This window comes from Coenobita brevimanus, chromosome 58 (genome assembly GCF_032717465.1).
Source record: "Coenobita brevimanus isolate Jiangsu-jjx chromosome 58, ASM3271746v2, whole genome shotgun sequence".
NCBI classification, from domain to species: domain Eukaryota; kingdom Metazoa; phylum Arthropoda; class Malacostraca; order Decapoda; family Coenobitidae; genus Coenobita; species Coenobita brevimanus.
This window is the reverse complement of record NC_137011.1, coordinates 2237182-2256091: the sequence shown is the minus strand read 5'-3', so window position 1 is coordinate 2256091 and position 18910 is coordinate 2237182.

Sequence of the window (18910 nt, the reverse complement as noted above, 5' to 3'; positions counted from 1 at the left end):
TATCTATCTATCTGTCTATCTATTTCCAGATGTCTTAGTCCCTTGAGGGGAGCCCACAAACAAATCGCCTCCATGTCGCCCTGTCCCCTGCCAATTCAATGTCCTTTCAACTTGTACTCCCCCCCCCCTCTCATATACCTCTCCACTCTATCCCTCCATCTCATCTTCGGTCTCTCCCTACCTATACCCCCCTCAACCTCACCCACATACACTCTCCTTGTTAGTCTCTCACTCTCCATCCTCTCCACATGGCCAGACCATCTCAGTGTATTTCTCCTAATGCTTTCTATCACATCAACATCCACACCATAACGCTTCTTCACTTCCTCATTTGTCAGTCTGTCTCTCCATGTAACTCCACATGCTCTTTTCAGATAAGTCATTTCCACGTTTCTCACTCTTGACTTTTGTCCTTCCAACAAAGTCTTAGCTTCGCTTAGTGACTTTTTTTACTTCCATGCTCACTTCTCAATTTCTTATAATTGTTTTCTATGAAAAAACAACCTTTCACTTCTTTTTCCCTTTTTCCTTTGTATTTCACCACACACTACATCATTTCCTGGGACTTTCTCCATTCTGACTTCCTTCATTGCTTTCATTCCATTCTGCTGATCTCTTCCTCCATTATCATTACGTTCCTCCTTCTCCCAGCCATTCCCCAGCCACTTATATCCACCTTACTTACATTCTCTATATTTAATAATTCTTTAAAGTGTTCTCTCCATCTGTTCACTTTTTCTCCCTTCTCCCCCCGCAATCTGCCATTTTTATCTTTCATATCCCTACTACCTTCATTATCACCCTGCCTTACTCTCTTGACCTCCTTCCAGAACATGATTGCCAACTCACAGGGTCAATACGTTCTGTTCCATACGTGCAGCTCATTCCTTCCTGATGTGGATAGTACTTTCACACGTGTTCACTTTGCCTTTGTTGTCGTTCACATTTCTCATTTGTCAATTGTCTGTCTTCGGATTTTCTGTTCGAGGTTAGTTTGGGTGCAAAACAAAGTGGAATAGATACGAACAGTTTGAAATGGAAAAGTTCTCCTTATCCCTTCCAAACTGAGTGATCATTCCCACAGCCAGTAGATAAAATTCGTGAATACTTAATCAACCTAACACATGTACAATATCTTTTAACAATATGTGTTCAGAGTAAACAATACTGTTGACTACTGAAAGGATAATGGAGCGACTGATGGTGTGAAGGTGATATTTAATGGTTCTCAGGAACCGTACTACATTCATTTTCCCCTAACTTAACCAAACATTGTCATTTCTCCTTCTTGAATGCTGAATTGTAACGACAGACTGGCTAGAAATTTATCCTCTTCACAACGAAATGCTATGGAAAGAATGTAGAGCCATAGCACTGTCTTTCTGTCCATGAGCAAAGTGATACAAAATGCAAAATGACAAAATTTGGGCTGAAGTTAGGTGAAAAGGGTATTGTGTCTGTCGCTCCAGTCCCTGCCTCATCCCTAATTTCACTGCTGACGTGCTGGTGATATTCGATGGTTCTCGGGTATACCAATGCCTGCATCTCCTTTCCCTCCTTCGCCCCTGTTTCACTTCGTGTTTGACTGGTGGCGTGAGAGTGATGTCTATTAGTTCTCATCTACTAGTGTCAGTTGCTGGTATCTCTCCCCCTTCCCTATTTCACTGTAGATGTGGCATTTGGTGTGAGATGAAACCTGTTGTTCCTCATGTAGTAATTCCTGCCATTCCTATCCCTCCTTCATTCCCACTTCGCTGTAAGTGTTGGTAATGGCGTGAGAATAGTACCTCTTGCTTCTTAGGTGCAAGTACTGTATCTTACTTTCCTATCCCTCCCTCGTCCTTAACTGACTACAGATGTGACTGGTGAATTGGTGGTGATATTGATGGTTCTCAGGTAGTAGTGTTTCGCCTCCTATCCCTCTCTCATCATCCTTATTTCCCAGCAGGTGTGGCGGACGGAGTGATGGTGATTCGGTTTCAGGAGGACCGCGTGGCCAGGAACGACACGATGGCCTGGTACGAGGGAGGCATCGACCCAACCCGAGAACTCCAGTCAGTCACACTCTGCGCCAGGTTCTTCCTTTTCACACATCACGGCAAAGCAACCGTCTTCATGCTCAGCAACGCTTACGGTGATGATGGTATACTGGAGGCAGGTAAGTTCAGGTACACAGACGTATTTACCATTGATTACAAGTATATTTAAAGGCCTTTCTACATGAATAGTGGGACGTGTGGTGTGGGAATATCTGTCTATATACCTGGGCTGCTTCCCCCAAGGAAAGGGAGGTAGCCGAGACAGGACGACACACTCCCAATTTACTCACCCCCACACACACATTCATTCGCAACTTAGCCACAAGGGAAATATGGTTGTGGAAAATGCTGGGAAAATGATCGTGTAGACGTGAACTGAAGCACCATCCCTGCATCGGTTCTCCGTTTATAGGATGTCTCGTCTCTATGGTTCTAAATTGATGGGCAGTGAGTTCGGATACCACGGGTGGCCACTGATTGTGTGGTTTGGCCTTAGAAACATTTACTTAATCTTCTAGCCAGATGGATGTCCGTATATCATAATTTGGATATTTCTAGTCAGCACAGTAAAAGCTGAAAGAGTCAGGAGGAATCTCAGCTAAGCAAAAGAAGGTCATGCCAGAAGTTAGTTACTCGGTCGTCAGCCATAAACTTTCTAGTGTAATCAATCAACCAATCAATTAATCAGTCAGGTATAGTAAACTGTCCTGATGATAGTGAGATAAACAGGAGGTGAGGCAGACTAACCACTTTCTATTTTCGCAGACATCTGGTTGGACCGAGTCAGGCCAGTTCTCGCACGTAGCTACAATTATCAGATCCTGAAGAAAAAGCTTTGGGCTTACAGGTGGGTTTCATGTAAATGATATAATCCTCAGAGCACTCACTTACCTCAGATTTCACAAACATCATTACTATCAGAGCGCTGGTAATGAAGAATATACTAATGCATATGCTTCATGTTGTTACTGGAGTACCGGTGTTACGAATGTAGCTTAACTGTGCATAATGTGGTGATTTATAGCAATTGTTTTGCAGTATTTAACCTTGAAATTTGGGGAAAATATGCTCTTACATTACAGAATAGTCAATTAGTAGTGAAGAGAGTTATAGTACACTACACCACATACCCTGTACCTATATATATAAAGAATCTGCATATATATATATATATATATATATATATATATATATATATATATATATATATATATATATATATATATATTTCCTCTAACTTAACCAAACATTGTCATTTCTCCCTCTTGAATGCTGAATTGTAACGACAGACTGGCTAGAAATTTATATATATATATATATATATATATATATATATATATATATATATATATATATATATATATATATATATATATATATATATATATATATTTGTGTTTGTGTGTGTGTGGCTTACAATGTTCTTGTTTAGTCTTATTCACAGTGTCACATTATGATACAAGTTATGACTGTCTGAGTAAAGAATGTAATAGAATTAATGTTACATTTATCAGTTCTCAGTACTTAACCCGACCGAATTCTCTCCCTCTCTCTCTCTCTCTCTCTCTCTCTCTCTCTCTCTCTCTCTCTCTCTCTCTCCTAACCCTCGACAGAACAACTCTTTGACCGAACAGAGTAAAAAATTTCACAGCCTCCTTATACCACTCTATATCTATTTTACGACGACTGGCCATTCCACCTGGCGGTCAGATGGCACCACTTGTGTTTCGTGTACGACCACATACTGGAGCGGATCAGTACCTACGTGGACGGCAGCCTCAACAACCACCAGGAGAAAGTGACTCTGGCGAAAACAATGTCTGGCAACGGCGCATGCATCGGCCAAGGCTTGTACTTTGCACAGCGGAGTATCAGTGGCGATCTTAGCCAAGTGAGTTCTTACACCAGCGTTACTCACGATGTGTTGTGTTATATTTAAGCTAGAAAGTATTATCAAAAGTATTCTAGTGTGGTCCATAAATAGCGCTCCAGTAGACACAAAAAATCGCCAGGCTGAGCGGAAAAGTAATGTTCTATATGGACCTTCTGAAACAATGATTTTATGCTATCTATTTTACTTTCTCCTTTCAAATTACCTTAAATATCATGTTATTTGGGGGAAAGCAAGCGATATCTAGGAGAATGTGGCTAGATACTTTGATACGAATATATTAATGGATTTATTAATCAATATTTATAAAACAGTAATCAGTACCAACACATTGACTTATTAGCACATAGTTCATAAACACGGAACAGATCAACGTATGGGACAGACCTTTGATTGAAGAGGAGGTGAAGCGACTGGCGGGGTGTAAAGAAGACATGCTGGGTAACTACGTGTCGTGGGAAGGAGGATGGAAGTTGGAGAAAGTCACCAGCTATGATATCCCTCTGGCAGATCTTTGCAAGCAACAAGGCTCAATGTACTTCTGGTTTAGGTCCAAGCCATTCAAGACCTCCATGTACCTATGCAGAGCTCTGGGGTCAAGGCTGCCCAGTGCCACGGACCTAGAGGAGATTGACACCATGTTCAGAGCAGCGCATGCTCAGTTCCCCCCGACTGACAGCTGCTACAGTGACCACTGGACGGCACTCAACGATATCAAAGAGGAAGGAGTGTGGAGAATAGAAAACACAATTATAGAAAATATTCCATGGGCACCTCTAGAGCCAAATGGCCTACATTATGACAACTGTGTATCACTTGGTCAATTTGGTCCCTGGGATGTAAACTGCAATACAAATGTTAAATGCGTCGTATGCCTCTTTAAAGAACAACATCGATTCGCTTTCTTGGGTACATGTGAGAGCGAGCCCCGTAATGTTTACTTTATGGCATTCCAGTACAAAGTAGACGAACTTCATTTTGTGGGATATGGGGCCTATGAGATCAAGGAGGAGAAGAGTGGCTGGGTGTGGGTAAATAACGTTAAAAATACAGTAATAGCTTACATGGAAGACACAGCTGCGGAATACCCAATGGGACGCAGGTGGTGGCGCCTGAACCAGACAGTGTGTGGACAGCCGCGTGGTGAGATGAGGCGACTGCTGCTGACTCCTTGTGCCCAGGATGAATTCACATGCAACGATGGTACGTGTGTGCCCCTCCACCAACGCTGTGACCTCAAGTACGACTGCCGAGATGACAGTGACGAGGTAGAGTGTCAGACGGTTGCAATCCCTGACGGATATCAAAAACATCTTCCTCCTCGAAATGAAACTGATCCCCAAGCCAGTCTGAATCTTGCTACCTTTCTCTCCTTAGAATCCATAGGCGTGAACACTCTAGGCATGACCATGGAGGTATCGTTCAAAATGATCATGACGTGGGTGGATAATCGGCTGAGCTACCTAAATCTAAAGGTGAATGACTCACTGAATATAGTTCCGATGACCACGGTTGAGAAGATGTGGACGCCTGAGTTGAGCTTCACTAACACTAAAGATAACAAACACAGCATCATTGACGGCGACACAACCATGTTAATCATCCGGCAGGCAAAACCTGTTGGCAGAGACGAGGCTGCTGCAGCTGAAGGTATGCATTACGTACAATTATATTCACACATTATCTGCTTCATTGCCATCACAGAAATACAGAAATATTGTGTCTTAGATCCTGTACTTGAATCTCGTTAGAACACAGCGTTATTGTTATAGTCACTGATATTAATGTGCCAGCACGACTTGCGACATCTGTCACATACCTAGAATGTCAGTGTTACCAAAAACAACTCATTCTCAGCAAAACTATTTTGTACTGTAATTTTTTATTTTATTTATTTATTTATTTTTTTTGCATAATTGGTTGGATTAGTGTTGGTTTATAAAGGGATACTTTCTTACCAGCAGTCATCTCATCATATAATGTTGTACACCGTACTTATGCAGTATTATTATAAACTACAACATGTTTGCTATCACCCAGTCACGACCACTCTTACATATACATCATAGTACCTCGTCAGACGGAAACGCCATCTGTCGTCAACCTTGTTCAGCTAACAATGTCATGGGCTGTACACGTTTTCATGCACTCGTAAATTACTCTTGATATCATGATGAATCAATTAAAAAGTAACAAACTGTGCACATATAACAGAGATAGGCACTAATTTGCATCTTCTTAGCCCCTTACATCAGAGGAGGAAGTTATCCTTTATTCTATGCTACTTCCAGGCAATTTTATTCAGATCAGTAGAAACGTTATAGACTCAGACTCAAAGGGATATGTACATCCTTCTGCCCTTTGGTTCCTTCTTCCTTGCATAGAAAAAAAAAAATCTCCTTCACAATAAAACATCCTCCTTAAGGCAAATACACTGGACTAAAGGCAACAAAGAATGAAAAGAAAATTACGTCCACTTGCTTCAAAAGTTAATAATAACCATCGTTCCTAAATCCTAGACAAGTGAGCCATAATATTTACACAGTTGATAATTACGCTGGCGAGAGCAACTCCGTGAAGATCGAGAGGAAGTATGGGACGGAATTTACGTGCGACTTCGACCTCGTTCTGTACCCCTTCGACAAGCAGGAGTGTTTTATGCGGTTCAGGATCACGTCTGCGTCCCAGTCATTCCTGATATTCGACCAGGCTGCCTCCCACGTCCTGAACTTCGCCAACACCCTCTTACTGGAGTATGAGGTAGGTGCACAGTAATTCTCAGAGCTTTGTTTGTTATTTCCCTCTGACCATATTGTTTTGTTCAGTATATGAGAACATATATGTACTTAAGGGGTTAGATATAGTGCTTCTTTACATTTTTAATCCAAAAACGCCTTTTCAAAGCCTAATAAAATTATGTCTTCGGGTGGAAGGGTAAGGGTCCTGTGAAGTCATTCAAAACTGTATTCCCTCCCTCCCCTCCCTCCAACTGTCCCTCTCTCCGTCTTCTCCTCCCTCTATCTGTCCCTCCCTATATCTGCAGTTCTGTCTACCTGCCCCTCCCTCTATCTGCCCCTCCCTATATCTGCAGCTCTCTCTATCTGCCCCTCCCTCTATCTGCCCCTCTCCCCACCTACCCCTCCTTCTATCTGTCCCTTCCTCCATCTGCTCCTTCCTCACCTGCCCCTCCCTCCACCTGCTGGCCATTCCACCTGAGTCTCCTTCCATCTGTTTAAACGTCTTCCTCCTCCTCCCTCTCCCTTTACCTTCTTCACTCTGTCATCACCCAGTCCTCCTCAGTTACCAGCTTAGATTCGGACTGGGTGGAAGCATATTAGACACCTGCTCCGCTTGATGAATAAACCACTCAACATAACACACACAGTGGAGCACGGCACAGCACATGCCACACTAAGACACACAAACATCATCAAAGGTGTGAGAAACCTATAGGGAAGTTGCATACCTGCCTTCGACAGGTCTGCTCGGCCACGCAGACCGAGAGTAAGCAGCAGCAACAGCATCTCTACTATTGTTACCTGCTTCTCCCTTTACCTTCCTCATGTACTACCTGCCTTACCTTCTACCTGCCTCCTCTACCTTCATAACCCTGCACCATCCTCACCTCTTACCTACCCAACCTTCGTCTGCTCTTACACCAGGTAGGGTCGCTCTACCTGGCCTACGATGAGAGCGATGACGAGTTCAGCGAGATGATGGTGGTGGTGCCCCTGACCAGACGCTACGGGTATGCCATCCTCAACATCTACCTGCCCACGCTGGTACTCCTCATCGTCAACTACACCACACTCTTCATCAGGCCCATCATCTTCGACGTGAGGATGATGGCTGCTCTCACTGTCCAGCTCGTCATTGCAACGTTATTCTCACAGGTTAGGTCTGAATACAAGGGTCACTTGATTAAACTGTATCCTACATGTATCATTCAATCGTTTATTTGCCCCAGAAGGCACGTAGGGTCCAGGGCTAGGCTGCTTAGTCCTGACATTTAAAGCGCCTGTGACCAGTCCCTATACCTTGGGTGGCCATTATATAAGCAATAAACCCCAACCATCCCACCCTTCCCCTCGGATCTAAACCTTTATTGACCACTTCCTATTAGTGTCTTACCCTTATAGGTCACCAGGCGTCGATTTAGCTATATGGTTACTACTCAGTGTAGTAATGGTTTCCTGGGTGACAAAAATAGCTTCTCACTCTGTGTACAGTCACCTGAAGGTAGCACTACATTGAATGAATGGTAGACACCCCCAACTACCATATTCATGCACAGAAATCCAAAAATGGCCATTCTACGTAATTTGCTTGTAGCTGACAGTTTCCTTGTGATTTACATGTCGATGTCAACAAAGGTTTATTCCGATTTGGAAATTTTCAATAACCCTGAGACATACGAGAAGCATTTGCCATTATATTTCCATTGTCTGACGACTATTTTTGTTTTAATGTATTCATGTTATTTCCAAGGACTCCAGAATCTAAGCGACTTTTTTTTTCTAAATGTGATTAAATGTTGAAACTCTCTAGAAAGAACTACAATTAAATGTTTTAGTAATTCCCATGCTAAGCACACACACACACACACACACATACACACACACACACACTAAATGAGATGTGGTCTCTAAAGGGCCTTATATTTCACCTATGAAAAGCTATCTTTCCTACTTTTCCCGTTACCAGTTCTTATCCTCACTAATGCATATATATACTTTTTTATGTATTGCTAGTTGTGTTTCATTGCACGGGTACAAAGGTACAAATATGTCTAAAGTGAGTAAAGTTCGAGCTCTTTATCAAATCTGCAAATTTTTATAGACTGTTAAAACTCCAGTGCTAATGAACAGCTTGCAAGAATTATTGATATAATATTCAGATACATTATTTATATTTCTATATTTTTTTGCGTTCCAACCAGGTTTCAGAGTCGCTACCCAAGACGGCATACTTCAAGATGGTAGACGTGTGGTTCATCTTCTGCATCATCATCACCTTCGTCACCATCATCTTCCACGTACTTGTCGACGAGGCGGTCAACTCACCCATGAACATAGTCACCCCAAGCGCCACCCAGAAGGCTTTCAACGCTGTGGGATGTTGTATGGGGTCTGGTGGGAGCGGTGGGTCGGTGCGGCTTTTGAATGGAATGACAAAGATGCTGCAGGGAAGGAAGACCGTCGTTGCTACCAAACTGGCGGTGCTCCTTGCCTTCATCCTCTTTAATGTTTGCTACTGGGGATACATACTGAGTTAGCTGGAGGGAAGCAAAACACATAATAAGGGAAGACAAACTGAGTCAAATGCAGTGAAAAGAGATACTTATGTTAATAGAGATACATACTGAGTTACCTACAGGGAAGCAAGGTACTTATACACCTATTACGTTATTGGGTATACATATTCAGTTAACTGCAGGCTACCAAACTCGCTGTGCTACTGGCCTTCCTGTTCAATATATGGTACTGGAGATGCATACTGAGCTATTATATACCAGTGGTTTATTTCTCGTGTTTCAATAATAGCCATAATCATTAACTTCACATAGGCGATGACTCTTGTACTTTATTTATCCTGCAGTCAGATTATTTAATTCAGTTCAGGATCGACCCTACTATTGAAGAAGTTAATAAAGACTACAATATAACACTGCCACTTCGAAAGGTCTCTCATAACCTGAATTAAAGCCTCATAATAATGGGCCACAGACTCAGTATTCTTTGGAAGACCATTAAATGTTGAGAAAATTAAATATGGAAACTGACATAGCTGCCTTGGTCACTTTTCCATAATGCCATGGATTCTGAGAGAGAGAGAGAGAGAGAGACAGACAGACAGACAGACAGACAGACAGACAGACAGACAGACAGACGGACAGAGAGACAGACAGTGAGGGACTAACTACCAGTGTGTGTGTGTGTGTGTGTGTGTGTGTGTGTGTGTGTGTGTGTGTGTGTGTCCATAAATACGTAGGGTGTGGCCTGGCCGCCTCACTGGCCACCCGACTCTGCGCGGCCGACTGCTTCACCCGCCGCGCCTCACCTCACCTCGCTGCTGGTACGTGGCCTTCTGAAGCTAAGTCCATCCCTGCCTAAAACTGAATTGGTACATCATCAGATAACCCAAAGCATCTAAATGCCTGAATGTAGGTTGCCAGCGCAGTTACGTAATGTACTGTATATTGGATGCTTCATGTTATGTCAAAGCATCTTCAAAGTAATCCTGTGTGATCCCACCCTAACATTAAAAAATGCGGAAATGGAAGTAAAAGTTCCTCTTTACTTTGCAGAAATACTTACACCACTACTACTTTCTCAAAGTAGATATTTTAAAGGGAGGAAATGGAAGTCAAATTTTCTTTTAGTGATCTAATCACCGTTAATGTAACACTGATATTCTCTAAAATGGTCCTAAATCCTTGGAGGTGTGAGTGCATTCCCACAGCCGTCAACCGCTTAACCTTTTCGATCACGTTTGATAAATGGGACCTAGTACTCGTAATTCAACAAATGGCCAAAACATATACACATCACTTACGATACTCATATTTATATATACACTGTACCTTTTCATTCGATTACTAATATAACATAAAACTTTGCTAAATTAACTCTTTCAGTCCTCTAACGCATATTCAATTTTATTCTTGCTACATCCAGACGATTTTATTTAGCTTCGTACATACCTCAAGTAGTGGAGGGGTTAATGAAGGCAACGACTAGCCTCCAAACTCGAGGAAGTTGAATAGAATCGTCTGAGGATAGCATAGATGAAATTACAGGCCATCAATATGATTGGATTGAAATGTCGTGACATTAGCAAAAATAACTTCCCAGTATGTCTTTGTGGGACGTAAATAATTACATTTCTTTTAAAGAACGGTTGAAAGAAGGCAAAACTTAATTAGTAATATTTGAAAGAAAAAATTTCAGTCCGCTATAGATGTTGGTAAAGCGAATATTGATACTTTATTAAATCTGTCCAGGTTATCGATATATAATCAGTGCTATTAAAATCTGTTCATACAACATTAAGTTCTTAAACAAAGTAATGGAAGGAATTACATGCCATAATAAGATGCTCCCTCTAGTGCACCAGTATTTATGTTGTTACATTATTATCATAGTTTGTCATACTCAGCCATACGAATATAATGTACGGGGAGAGCTCACCATCCACTCACTCCATATAGTGCAACATTAGGGTGACTGTACATTCAGTTAGTGACAAGCGAAGTGGTTTACTAAAACCCCCAGTATCATTTACCACGCAGGATAGTAACCATACGACCAAATGATGCTTGTTTTCTAGTGGGTTAAGGCGCTCTGACTAGAGGGAAGAGGTTACAGCCAAGACGTGGTTGCGGTTTACTGCTCACATAATGCCATTCAGGAGAGAGTGAGGCTGGCCACGCTAGCCTGAACTGTCGGAAATGAGCCACTTAGCCCTAGATCTTAATGCTCCTGATGGGGAAATAAAGAAGCGCATATGGAACGGAATCTTGGAAAAATCTTTCACTTCATATAAACTCCTTTTCAGCAACAACATTTATAAGGGATGCAGAATAGGTAGCTTAACAAAAACATTCAGGAAGCAAAATTTATGATGCATGATCAAATTGTGGATGACTCTGCCCTCGAGATGCACGTGTCATTTTTGATAGAACTACAAATGTATAGCACAAACAGTGTGAAAGTTATGTGTGTGTGTGTGTGTGTGTGTGTGTGTGTGTGTGTGTGTGTGTGTGTGTGTGTGCGTGAGTGTGTGTAACGTTACTCATGAGTTTGGAAGCGAGAATAATGTAAAGACTAAATAATGACTAAATGGATATGTGGCCTACTTCATGGGGCACTATATACTTCTTTGAGTTTGGCGTGTTCCTGTCTGACCTATCTTTTCCTTTTTGCCATCAAAGCCCTTTACAAGACGAATTGCTCATCAAAAGACTAGCCTACTCATTACCGTATCCTGGTGAACTGTCGACTACAACTTAGACCAAGTTGATGTATTTTAAAAATGTGAGGATTAGGACTAGAAAGAGTTTTTTGACATTCAGTACAAGCCCCAACACTCTGCAAAACGGTGTCGCTGAAGGGCAGACAGGACGGGTACATGACAGCAAAGGATGTATTGATGCATACATGGGGCAAAAACTGAGTAAATAAAGGAACTAAATTAATTGGAACACTCTACTTATACTCATCTTCTTTCGCATCCTACAGTTGTACTCAGGTGATATGTACTACCCGGCTCTCCAAATAAAAACTAGCCTGTATGATCGTGAGACGATTGTGCGACTGTGGTCTGAGGGTCTAACCTTGAAAATGATATCGCAGATGACAGGGTTCAGCACCAACACTGTTCGGAGATGGGTGCGACGATGGAAGAACAATGGCGACCTGGGTGTAAAGAAAACAAAAAACGCCAACTTGAACCCAGCATTTTTTAATACTCTGAATAATGTAAACTACTCTAATTTGTTGACAAAATCAAACACTAATAGCATATGTTCGAATCAAAATCTATGTTTATACTTTCATGTTCCCTACCGTTGGTTCATGGATGGCTAGATGGGCAGGTACACAATCAGCAGAAAATACCGAAATGTGCAATCACTGACAGCACTCACCATACCCGAACTTCATTTGCAGACTAGAAAGCATCAGAGAGCGCATACCTCAGCCAATGCCATTCCAGGATCCGGATCCGGATCAACCCCCAAATCTAATTAATTCTTTCGTGGCCCATGGTCCCCCCGTCCACAAAATTTAACTGAAATTCATGGCGAACTTTGGGAGACATCGTGTGGACAAGCAAACAAAAAATTCCTGGATCAGGATGATGAACCTAATCACCACCAAAATCTAACGGATTGTTTCTTGGGTCATTCCCTAACCCTCCAAAAAATTTCAGCAGAATCTGTTCATAACTTTTTGAGCAATCCTGCTAACAGACAAACAGACAAACAAACTAACGCCGAAAAAACTTAACCTCCTTGGCGGAGGTAATTAGACTTCAGTATTGGTTTCATCTCCATATTAGTGTACATTAATATTTTTGGCATTATGAGGTCAGGTATATGGGCAGAAGCCTTATTGTTTGGAGTCTTCGTTCATTGCTCAGTAATCAAACTTATGACATAGTGTAAGGATTTTTCTATTAATTTAATTTCAGCTATTATTCCAATTAAGATGTGTATGTTGTTTCTTACTGAATAAAGCTGTATGAAAATGAAGGTTTTTGATCTGTCTCTACCTGTAATGCAGCCTAGTGCCAATTCGTCAGATTTTTTACTCATTACTTGATTCTGAAAGTACGAGTACTGTAATACCGTTTACTTAACATGGTCTACTTTCCTGTACTGTGACAGTATTGTATTTCATTCCAATATACAGTGTCCATATCAATATCATAACTTCACGATTATCCTGAATTCAGAGTCATGAACTATATAGAATTCCAGTGGCATATGAAGTTTCAGTCACGTGATCCTTTCAATGATTAGCTTGTTGTCGATCATAAAATTGATTCAGCAATGACTTCATATTGTCTGTTCATTTTTTTTTTTTTTTAATGGTAAGTTTCTTCAAAACAGTTTTTTTTTTTTTTTACAAAACGGCCTGTGAATTTACAACACAAAGTATTTATTCTGCTTAAAAACTCATTCCACTAATACTTAACTAGTTTACAGTCAGCTTAATCTACAAAATATAAAAAAAACGAGTTCATAGAACATTTGACCGATTTCTCATGGATTAGGATATCATGTTGGTTAGCGCTATGTTGCATCCAAGTCACTGACACGTGTGGCCATACCCACAGTCCAGACATGATAACTACGTCAATGGGGTAGTCGGGAAGGTAACTGAGGTAATCAAAGCTGGTTTCAATAACCATCAGAAGTCAACAGCACTGGAGATGAAGATTTGTGGAGGCTGGGAGGGTTCACTGTTCAGCTTCGATTGACGATTTCAGTGTATATTAGATTAACCCTCAGACAAGGTAAATAGCTGTCACGAAGATGGGACCTCAATTGATTATCTCAAGCAAATGCACTCCGCCGTAGTGAGGCACATTAACAGCTTTTTCTTATGCAAAACTTTATCTAGTTACATCATGAAAGTGACAGTTTCCAGTCTCACTTTCACTAAATACACTGTACCATCGTGCTGTTATTACAACAATACTGTCACTTGTTAACGATTATAGTTCTATATCAGTTAATGAAATCTAAAAAATACCAATATCTGCATATTTCACAGTCATATTATAGGAGGGTCATATAAAAACTTACTGTGTCAGAGTTCCAACTCATGACATACAGTAGTATATAAGGTTTTAGATAAGCAAAACTTATTAACCACAGTCCTATGTTAAAAGACTCAAAATATTTCCAGAGGTGTGTTAATTCCAGCATCTGCCAGTGGATGTTTTTTTTTTATTATCATGTGCTCATCTTCGCCCACCAAGATGAGGCTAATTCTCGTTCGCCTGGTGTTGTTGGTAGTGGTCCAGGTCCAGCATAATACAACTGATGGTCAGAGGCTTAGAGTAAATTGTAAGTTAATCCTTCTTTGGTCGAAGGACAGAATTATAGTTTTCCTTCTCTAGTTAGAATAAAAATTTTCTAGTTTTCTTTCTCTAGTTAGAATAAAAAAAAAATCTTTTCTTTTAATGGCCATGTAAAAATATTGAAGATCAAGCGTAAAATCACTGAAATCGATTGAATGTGGGTTGTATTTCATTTAAATCTGCACTGATCATCCGGGGTGATCTATCGCAAGCATCCTCATAAATATTTCATCTAAATGTAAAATCAGATGTATAACAAACTACATTTAGTTTTCAAAGGCATTACCATGTTTTAACACTAATTACAGACTACTTAGGTAAGCTATACAGAATGTCTATAATAAATTAGATTCACATTTTTTTTCTTATGCTATGATTCTAGCCATTGGGTTTGTCCGGTCTAAAAAGCTTTAGATCCATAATATGCTGTAAACATTAAACTAACACTGACTCGGATCAAAATATTAAGAACAATCAGCATGTCATATCAGTTCGGGACTTAGAAAAAGCACTCGTCTGACTTCAGTTTCACAGCAACCATCTTATGGGTCCGTTTCTGGGGTCTTAGTCAACATTCATAAAAGAGCTGTAGATTTTTGGAGTAGATATATATTTCAGACACACCAGGGGAATTACTGTTGCAGCTGACTTGTTCATTGACAACTAATACAGTAGTAAGCTCTTTGATGTGTCATTTATGAGATTAATTATTTGTAACATATACTATAAATTTAGATATTGTGTGTTATCAGTTTATACGAAGTTAAGTCTGGATTTTAAAAAAATAGAAATTACTATACACAACGCCATAGCCTTTACTAATAATGTCTCATGCACATAGATGAGAGTGGAGGGAGAGAGGATGTCGTGATGGCAATGAACGCCGCTCTTACAGCTGGACCTCAACACGCAGACTTCATTATCCTCATCATGGACAGAAGCTCACAGGTAAAGATTAGCCTCACTGGGCACTAAAACGTATCAGGGAAAGCAGGAAATTATGCTGATCTTGCCACTAAGTTAGAAGGGTTAAAGAAAGGATACGTCTGTAGTTGAGGATCAGATGGAGGGTCGTGTGTTTTGTGAGAGGGGGTATCCAGCTTAGAGGAGACTTAATTTTTTGTAATGACACCTTTCAAAAAAAATGTATGTTGTCAGTTTGCAGGTGTGAGTGGTGTTGTAGCGCCGTGGGGTTTGGGGGTGTTCGAGGTGGCGGCGGACGGCCAGGACGCTAACGTGACGCAGGCACAGCTCTCCCGGGTGGTCGGCCAGGCTCGCCGGGTAGGTCACTCTCACATTACTGCTGAGGCGGGTAGGTCACTCTCACGTTACTGCTGAGGCGGGTAGGTCACTCTCACATTACTGCTGAGGCGGGTAGGTCACTCTCATATTACTGCTGAGGCGGGTAGGTCACTCTCACATTACTGCTGAGGCGGGTAGGTCACTCTCACATTACTGCTGAGGCGGGTAGGTCACTCTCACATTACTGCTGAGGCGGGTAGGTCACTCTCATATTACTGCTGAGGCGGGTAGGTCACTCTCACATTACTGCTGAGGCGGGTAGGTCACTGACACGTTACTGATGAGGCGGGTAGGTCACTCTCACATTACTGCTGAGGCGGGTAGGTCACTGACACGTTACTGATGAGGCGGGTAGGTCACTCTCACATTACTGCTGAGGCGGGGAGGTCAGTCTCACATTACTGCTGAGGCGGGGAGGTCACTGACACGTTACTGTTGAGGCAGATGGGTCACTCTTACATTACTACTGAAGGTAGGCCACTCACATCGTATATACAGTAACTTTTTGTATGCGTGTGTGGTGGTGTGGGGGGGGACGGTAGTTTTCTTGGCCAACAAAGGTAACAGAAATACTTCTAAATCCAGCAAGATTATATATTACACAATCATTCCAGGAGCATGCCAAATCGTATAACAACGGTACTGAAGGCCATTGGAGGAAGACCAACATACCAATGGAAAAAAATTTAACAACTAATCAGATTTAATTGTTTTTGTTTTATTCTCCTTCATAATATATTGCATGTACTGTTTAGTGCAATAAACAGGTCGAAGAAATTGACCATAATGACTTGACGAATTTGTTTATCTATTTATTTATTTATTGCGGTAGGTGTACACTGTAGCAAAGCTCTCTACATGTAAGGTTTTAAGTAACTCAGTAAACTGTATTTTTAAGATATTTGGCTTAATATATGCGTGTTAAAATAATGAAATACGAGTATATCACAAAAGGATAAACAGTACCTTAATTTAATGGTTAAGAAACAGCTTTATCTTTTCCAAAAGCATTGCATTGCATCACACTGGCTGCTTTATTTATATAGAGACAAAATTTCTAACTGTCCTCTTCTGAATGCCAGTGAGTGAAAGATATGCTTTGTTTATGTCACCAGCTGCTGCAGACGTCAACTGTAGTGGTGGTGGTGAGTGACGACCCAGCCTTCCTCGCCGCCTTCGCCGAGTGGTCCCTCAAGGGCCGCCTCCTGGTGTGGCCGACGAAACTCCTCGTCCTCACCCGCCTCCCACTCCACCGCCTTACCCACATCCGCACCACACTCGCCATGACAAACTCAGTCTTACTTCTTCTCAAATATACCCCAGCCAACAAGTGAGAACAAATACAAAGACGTGGAGTTAATGACGTCCATTGATCTCTCTCATTATAGGATGAATAGAAGCCACTGTTGTTGCCTTTTCACCCTCTGTATTACGCGTCCTCAACCACATTTGACGGTGATTTGAGGAAGTGCACGATCTATCTATCTGTCTATTGCCAGACGCCTCTATCCCGTTTGGGGTGGCCACAAACAAATCGCCTCCAAGTCGCCCTGTCCCCCGCCATTTCACTCCCCTGCTCCCAACTCACACCCCCCTCTCTCATATACCTCTCCACCCCATCTCTCCATCTCATCCTCGGCCTCCCCCTCCCTCTTTCCCCCTCCACCTCACTCACATACACTCTCTTCGTCAGTCTTTGACCCTCCATCCTCTCCACATGGCCAAACCACCTCAGTGTGTTCCTCATAACGCTTCCTATCACATCCACATCAACACCACAATCAGGTAACTAAAACAGTTACCATGGACTCACCAGTGAGATCCATCCATCCAAATAGCAACTACTGTGTTAAGGATTCTTTTTTTGTTGAGATGCAAACAGATAAGCTGCAGAGACAACTCTGAGCTTATTTTTAAAAAAGGTTGACATAAAGATTGGAAAAAAAAATGTTCATTTCTCTCCTCTGTTCTCTGTTTATACCTTATATCACCTCAGTCCAGGCATATACGACTGCAGGAGTTGCGACGATAGATTTTAATCATCATCATCATCATCTTCCAGATCTCCCTTTCAATTCCAAGGCGGGCAAAATGGGGTGATATAGGGTTCTGGGAGCAAAAAATATTGCCTAATTGACTAAGCCACACTCCCATTCACTCACCATTCAAGACACCGGAATCCTGGCTGCACTAGAGCTGAAAGTATTCATAAAAAGGCATACATATTATAAAGCAGTGTTAGTTATATTTATAGTTGTCGTAATATATTGTTCAGTTCACACATTATTGCTTTGTCTGCCAGTGTTATTAGTCATCGGTTTCATAATGCATAAAATAATATATAAATTCAGTTCCAGGGCTATCGCGTACGTGGACTTACCATACAGTTCTCCTGACACAAACCGTATTCCCGTGGCATCATGGACTCAGCGAACAGGTCTCCTTGCCAGTTCTTATCTTTCCCTCTACCCGGATAAATTTTACAGGTGAGTATTTTGTTATTAGTCGTGGCTGGTCCCTTTTTAAAAATATGAGAAGTATCAAAGGGTATGTAAAAAGTGTATGACAGCAGCTACCCATTGAACGCGTGAGTAGAGATATAGCTAAAAAGTAAGGATCACACTGTTTTACTATTTGAAAGAAGTTGGCATTGTTTCTTTGCACTTCATTGCTCTAAACCTGTTGATAAGACAGTTTATGTAATCAAGGAGGATTTGGGAGGTTCCAAAAAATTCATGTACCCTGATGTATGAAATAGCAGTGGAAGGAATACATGATCCTGAAGTAAGCCAGTGGATAGGGCAAGGAGCAAAATTGTTATGGGCACTGGGAACTGCGTTGAAGGCAACATCACTGCTTATTCAGGCAAAGATGGGTGTGCTATTAATGAAATCAGGGTAGTGCAGAGAGTACTGGGTGGATGCAGGGCGTGGATACTGAATGCTAAGGACAAGAAAAGATTCGAAAGGCCCGGAAAAGCATAGAAGTGTTGTAAACAAAAGGCATAAAGTGCATACGCGGAGTGAGATGGTTTGTCAAGGTGAGCTATGGGATTGTATGAGAGAGGTGTGGAAGTAGACATAGTATA